Genomic DNA, 6,963 nt, shown 5'->3' with positions numbered 1-6,963 from the left:
GGCTGTCTCCAAATAAAGTCGCCTAACCTTGTAAGAATTGGAATTTCTTTTGACAGAAGGCAGCTCATCATCCAAGATGCCCTTTCACTTTAGAAGTTGATCCTTGATTCTAGTTATTCACCGTCGCAAATAACCGTCCTCTCTGCATCTAAACTGGAGACCTTGGGTGTAATACGTGATCTCTGTGCTCATTTCAAGATGGTGTTTGGCTCCACAGTTCTTCAGGTGCGTACTTTATATTATCATCTACACTTGTAACAATAAGCTGGATTTTAAATTTCTGCGCATAAGTTATATATCAACTTGGAGTACACATTCTGTACTAATATTATGTTCTATGCTCAATGAAGAGCTTCTCCATGGATAGCCTATCAATGGTGCTAGATTTTATCAAGATCTTATATATCCAAATGAATAGCCTATCAATGCTTTCCATGTCTGGAGATGTTGTATATAAAGGTGATAATTTCATGCATATAGTGTACTCGAATTAACCGTTCAGCTATTGCCCTTTCAACACTCTTTTTTTAGACCTTAACTGTTTTCAATCTTCATGTCTATTTAGGCAACAGGACGGGGTAAGAAAGTAAAACCAATCGGTGGATTCCTAAGAACCGGTATTTTGTCACTTCTCATGGCATTTGATTGAAGACAATAACGCTAGACGATATGTAGCCAACCATGTAAAGACTAGATTTGTCCCATTCTTCCTGCTGAATGCGAGGTTACTATTGTCCATCAGGCTTAAGTTTATCAGCAACATAATTTTGATGGATGGGTATGTCGAAGAGAAAAAAAGGAGTTTCAAGTGGACAAAAGAGCTTCTGAACGTGCCGGACTTCTATTTACAACATATTATGGTCATAATCCAGTAAATTGTACGACCCAGGATGTTTATTCTATGGACCTGACCGATCCATTTGACTGTGACTGCCGAAAACAGTGCTGGTGTTAGATGTTGTTGCCCTTTTCAATCTGGGTTTTATCTAAACCTGATGAACAATTAACCCTCGTGCTTTTGTACAGTTTGTAAGCTGGAGTTAGATGTTCTTGCCATTTTCGACTTGGCTGTGACTGTCATATTTTCTTTGAAACAAGGCAAATGGCTTGCCATTCTTTTAATTTAGAGTTAAATATTGTAACAAATCCCAACCAAGGGAAATAACATCACGATCGCTGGCTGCTTGAGCTCATTGTGCATTACAGAAGCCAAGTGATTAGCCCCCACCAGCACCCACAAACTTATTTTGAACTAGCACACCAAATGGGTTGTAAATTTTCATAAGAGAGACTGCATGACCGTGAAAATTTTGGATTCTGACATTTGGGACCCACGAGGAAATAGCCTATCCAAGGTGGCGTCGACTTACTAGCTAGTCAACAAATGATTCTGCCTACCAGCCGTTGGATTGACATCCAACATATGTCGTGTATCTTCTATCTGTTATCCTCTTCCTCCAGCCGCCCAAACAAAACCACCCAGTCGGCTCCGCCTGCTCCCGCCTCCCATGGCTGGCTGCGCCTCCGGTGCCCTATCATGCCCCCCAATGTTGGCGAGTCCCTCCCTCTATTCCCTCACACATCCTATTATTCTTCGGCGACGTCAGCCCCTACACGCACCCGCATCTGGACCAGTCAACCCTCGTACTCCCCTCCGCCTGCGACTGGACCGGCACATCTTCCACTGCTCTTGTTCGTTCCGTCCGAGGCCTCACCGTCATCCTCCACCTTGGTTCGCTCGCCGTGCACGGTGCGTCTCCCTCTTGCGTTGTCAACGTCGTCAACAACCGAGAGGAACAAGGAGATGACCGTACATGGAGAGGATGACAATAGGAACCCACCAGCGTCATGGCAGCACACAAGCAAGTGCCTTGTTATTACAAGCCCAAAAAATGGTTCCTCCTAATGGTTGGACATCTGGGGCTCACGCCATTGTCAGTGTTGTCGATAAACGAGAGAATTACACAATGAGCGGCTGACACCAAGGACCCAGCAGGTCACGCAGTTGTTATTTACTTTTTTGAGGAACAAGAAATTGTTATTTATACTACTTTTAGTGGCGCATCAGGGTAACAACGGGGCTATGTGGGGGTTGTGGCCCGTCTAGCCAGGGTTTTATTGATGTTTACCACATCATGAGCCCAGTTGTGTTTTTTTCTTGCTGATAATGGCTAGCCCAGTTCTACTTTTTTAAAGAAATACCAAAACGAGACCTACTTTCTTTGTCAGCCCTACTGGGCTGCAAATCCTTCAAGACAAGGAGAGTTTCATTCGGTTTGCCTAGAAAATGGGCTATTAGTAATGAGAAATGGGATGTACATGTTTAAAACATATCAAACCGGGAATTAGTTTAATTTTTTTTCATTACAAGATTCTAAATTCCATTGGTTTTTATGCGTGGACAACTATTTGGATTTTATATTTATATAAATTATTTTTCAAAATAGTTTGAATGTGACTCGATATTTCGGAATTAAAAATAATTAACCGCACTGAAATATGCAAAATTTCATATATTTTTTAACCGTAGCCACAATATGGGCTGTAATGCTAACAAAAAGAAGATGGCCTCCAAAAAAAATCCTTAAGAATTAGCAAATGGGTTGTATATTATTAGAAATAATGGCATATGGGTTGTATACTATTTTCCACAGATTTGAGGCTGACTTGTATGCCTACTGTAGGTTGATGTTTACGCTTTCCTAAAACAAGGTTGACGCAGACGCAACGTCGTGTCAACTTAGTCAACACATGAGAGCAGTGATTGTTGGATGTCCATCCAACGGCTGTTGTTCCTCTTCAATCTCTCCTATTCCTACTCCATCCGCTCAAACAAGCACTGGCGGGACTGCCTGCTCCCTCCTCTCACGGCCGTTATGCTACCGTGCAGGACTCCCCGCCCCACCGTACTCCCATCGCTGGCCTAGCTATCCCTCTACTCACCCACACCTGCTGTTATTCTCCGGCGGGGGCAGACGAACCAGTAAACGTCGTACTCCCCTCCGCGTGGGACACAACTGTCGAGTCTTCCCTGGCTCCGTGTCGCTCCCTTCCTAGGCCTCGCCGTCGTCCACCGCCCTGGTGCTCTCAGCGTGGCGTGGTCAACATGGTCAACAAATGACATCCATCGGAAGTGGACTGTACGTGGAGAGGTTGACAGCTGGGTCCATGGCCGCACGTAAGGAAATGCCTCCTTATTACACGCAAAATAATGATTTCTCCATCTAACAGCTAGGACCCATCGGAAGGGCCTCTGTAGTTTGTGAAAAAATGTTCATCCCGCTGACAAGTCGGACCCACCAACTATATCTTCGCACGCAAGGAAGTGCCTCTGTATTACACACACAAAAATGAAGACCCCCTGCTAGCTAGGACCCAACGTAGTTGGAGGCTGACTTGTGGACTTACTGACACGGATGGGGGCTTTGTCAACTTAGTCAATAGTGAAAGATTCAAGCTCTAGTGACCGTATGATGTCCATCGAACGGTCGTAGTGCTTCTTCAACCTCTGGTCTTCTTGCTCCACGCGCCCAAACCAGCGCCGGTTGTGCCGCCTGCTCCTGCCTCCCATGGTCGGCTGTGCAGCCACGAAGGCCTCACCGCCCCCTACTATTCCCGCCGCTGGCCAGTGAACCCTCATACTCCTCTCCGCGTGGGCATCCACTGTCGCGTCTGCCCTAGCTCTGCGTCGTCCCCTTCCTAGGCCTCGTCATCGTCCACCGCCTTGGTGCTCTCGGCGCGGCATGGTCAATGTGGTCCAGGAACGACTTCCATCGGAAGAGTATTGTACGTGGAGAGGCTGACAGCTGGGTCCACGGCCGTAGCAAGGAAGTGCCTCCTTATTACGCCGAAAATAATGATTCCTCCACTTGACAGCAAGGACCCATCGAAAGGGCCATCGTATTTTGTGCAAAAAAACGTTACCCCTGACTACTGGGAGCCACAGGCTATATCTTCGCATGCAAGGAAGTGCCTCCTTATCCTCCCTGACAGTCGAGACCCACCTGGTCGAAGCGTACGTAGTGTTGTCATTCTGGTCGCGAACGTGTATGTACATACTGATCGATCAGTCTGCCTGCAGGCTGCAGCGATGAACCATGGACGAGTAAGGAAGGGCATGTCTCGTAGTAGAGGCACACACGTAGCATGTACATGTATGTATAGCTAGGGTGCAAGAAAGTAAATACGGCCACGTACGTACATACGGGCGGTGTCTCGAACGCCTACTCACGCATATGTACGGCCAGGGCTCGTGTATATGGAGAGGCAGCGTTGGCGTCTTGTTCATCAGCAGCCAACCGGCTGGGTCGGAACGGAGAAACTACATCGTGTTCATCTGGAGCCAACTGGCTTGGATGGAACAACCGATCGAAATGAGATCCTTTTGTTCGACCGGCCATGGTCGACACGGGATCATGTTCATAGGGAGGGGTCTAGCGTACCACAAAACGTACGAAATAGACTTCTCTTGGACCTCCTACGGTCGAAATGGGGTCCTATTCATTGGGAGGGGTGTGGCATACCGCAAAACAGAGGAAACGGACTTGTGTTGGAGCGTTAGGGTCGAAACGGGATCCTGTTCATCGGGAGGGGTGTGGCGTACCGCAAAACGGGACTCCACGGGCTACGGTTCATCTCCACCGTCAACTTCCTCCAGCCTCCACGGGCTACTGTTCATCCACCGTCAACCTCCTCCAGCCTCCACCTGCGACTGTTCATCCACATGCTCCTGTTCATCCAGCCTCCACCGCTAATCCACCGGCTACTGTTCAACCAGCCTTCTCCACAGGGTCCTGTTCAACCACCCCTCCACGGGCTACTGTTCATCCAGCCCTCCATCGGCTACTGTTCAACCTGCCCTCCACGGGGTCCCATTCATCCAACCGTCCACGGGGTCCTGTTCATCTACCCCCAACCGGCTCGATCGGGGTCCTATTCATCTAGCGGCAACGACCTCTACTACCACGGGGTCCTATTCATCCAACCCCCCACCGAGAACTATTCGTCCAACCCTCCCCCCAACAATGCTCACTATTCATCAAGAGGCGGCATGTACGATCGGCTTCAGTTAGCGGCAGTAGCGAAGGAATCGCTTGATCGGGTTCAGTTAACAGCCATGGATTGATCACTCAGGTTCAACAACGCGAAGCCTGTAGTGCAATCGCTCAGGTTTAGTAGGAAAAAACCTCAATCGGGTTCAGTTAGAGCACAACACCTCACACACACACACACACACACACACACACACATGCGTGCATACGTGTATGAGAGAAACACGCAAACCTCCGTGCATCGCTCGGCCCCGACCACCCACCATAACCGGGAACTCCCCGATATTTTCCCCGCCCTCGTTTCTACCACGGTTTTTTCCTTCATGGACGGCCCAAAGAATGTCATGCACCTGCGTCTCCGGCCCGCCCAGGATGAAAAGCCCATTTTCTGTCATGATTTTTTGTCATAGAAGTAGGAGCCCACCACATCTATGATGATACTGGGTTTTGTCACATCATCATAGAAGTTTCATAAGCACGACAGGAAAAAAATTCGTTCGGCCCAAAATGTCACAGATGTGTCTTTTCTTTGTAGTGACGCTTGAGTATTGAAGTCCTCATGTCAAAACTAGACTATTGCTTTGAACCATATAAAAGATCAATTGTCGATGCTATAAATGAAAGAATATGTGATGAACATCTCAGGCAGCATTTAACATCAAAAATTCTGTTTTTATCATTTACCTACTCGATGACGAGCAGGAATTAAGCTTGGGGATGCTAATTCGTGTCCAACGTATCTATAATTTTTGATTGTTACATGATGTTATATTATCATTCTTGGATGTTTTACAATCATTTTATATCATTTTTGGGGCTACCTATTGACATAGTGCCTAGTTCCAGTTGCTTTTTTGCTTGTTTTTTACATCGCAGGAAATCAATATCAAACGGAGCCCAAATGCAGTGAAACTTGTTGTGGAAGTTTTATGGACCAGAAGACACCTAGTGGGTCGGAGAAGCACCTAGGGGTGACCCGAGGGGGGCACACCTACCAGGGCATGCCTAGGCCCCCAGACGTGCCTAGGTGGGTTATGCCCACCTCGGTGGCCTTCCACACCGCCTCTTTGCACTATAAATTCCCCAATACTCCAGAAACCCTAGGGGAGTCGGCGAAAATCAATCCAGCTGCCGCAAGTTCCAGAACCACCAAATCCAATCTAAACATCATCATAGAGGGGTTCATCATCCTCATTGGTGCCTCTACGGTGATGCGTGAGTGGTCCTTTGTAGACGTACGGGTCTGTAGTTAGTAGCTAGATGGCTTCCTCTCTCTCTCTCTCTCTCTCTTGATTCTCAATACAATGGTCTCTTAGAGATCTATTTCATGTAACTCTTTTTGCGGTGTGTTTGTTGGGATCTGATGAACTTTGAGTTTATGATCAGATCTATGTTTTATCCATGGAAGTTATCTGAGTCTTTTGATCTCTTATATGCATGATTACTTATAGCCTCATATTTCTTCTTCGAATCTTTGGTTTAAGTAGGTCAACTAGATCGATTTTTCTTCCCATGGGAAGACGTGCTTTGTGATGGGTTCGATCTTACGGTGCTTGATCCAAATGATAGAAGGGGAACTGACATGTATGTATCATTGCTATTAAGGATAACAAGATGGGGTCTATTTCTACATAAATAGATCTTGTCTACATCATGTCATTGTTCTTATTGCATTACTCATTTCTCCATGAACTTAATAGACTAGTTGCATGCTGGATAGCGGTCGATGTGTGGAGTAATAGTAGTAGATGTGGTAGGAGTCTGTCTACTAATCTTGGACGTGATGCCTATATAATGATCATTGCATGGATATCGTCATGATTATTTGAAGTTCTATCAATTGCCCAACAGTAATTTGTTTACCCACCGTATGCTATTTTCTCGAGAAAAACCACTAGTGAAACCTACGGTC

This window comes from Triticum dicoccoides, chromosome 1A (genome assembly GCF_002162155.2).
Source record: "Triticum dicoccoides isolate Atlit2015 ecotype Zavitan chromosome 1A, WEW_v2.0, whole genome shotgun sequence".
Taxonomy (NCBI): Eukaryota; Viridiplantae; Streptophyta; class Magnoliopsida; order Poales; family Poaceae; genus Triticum; species Triticum dicoccoides.
The sequence above is the reverse complement of the archived record's forward strand: the minus strand, read 5'-3'. Positions refer to the sequence as shown.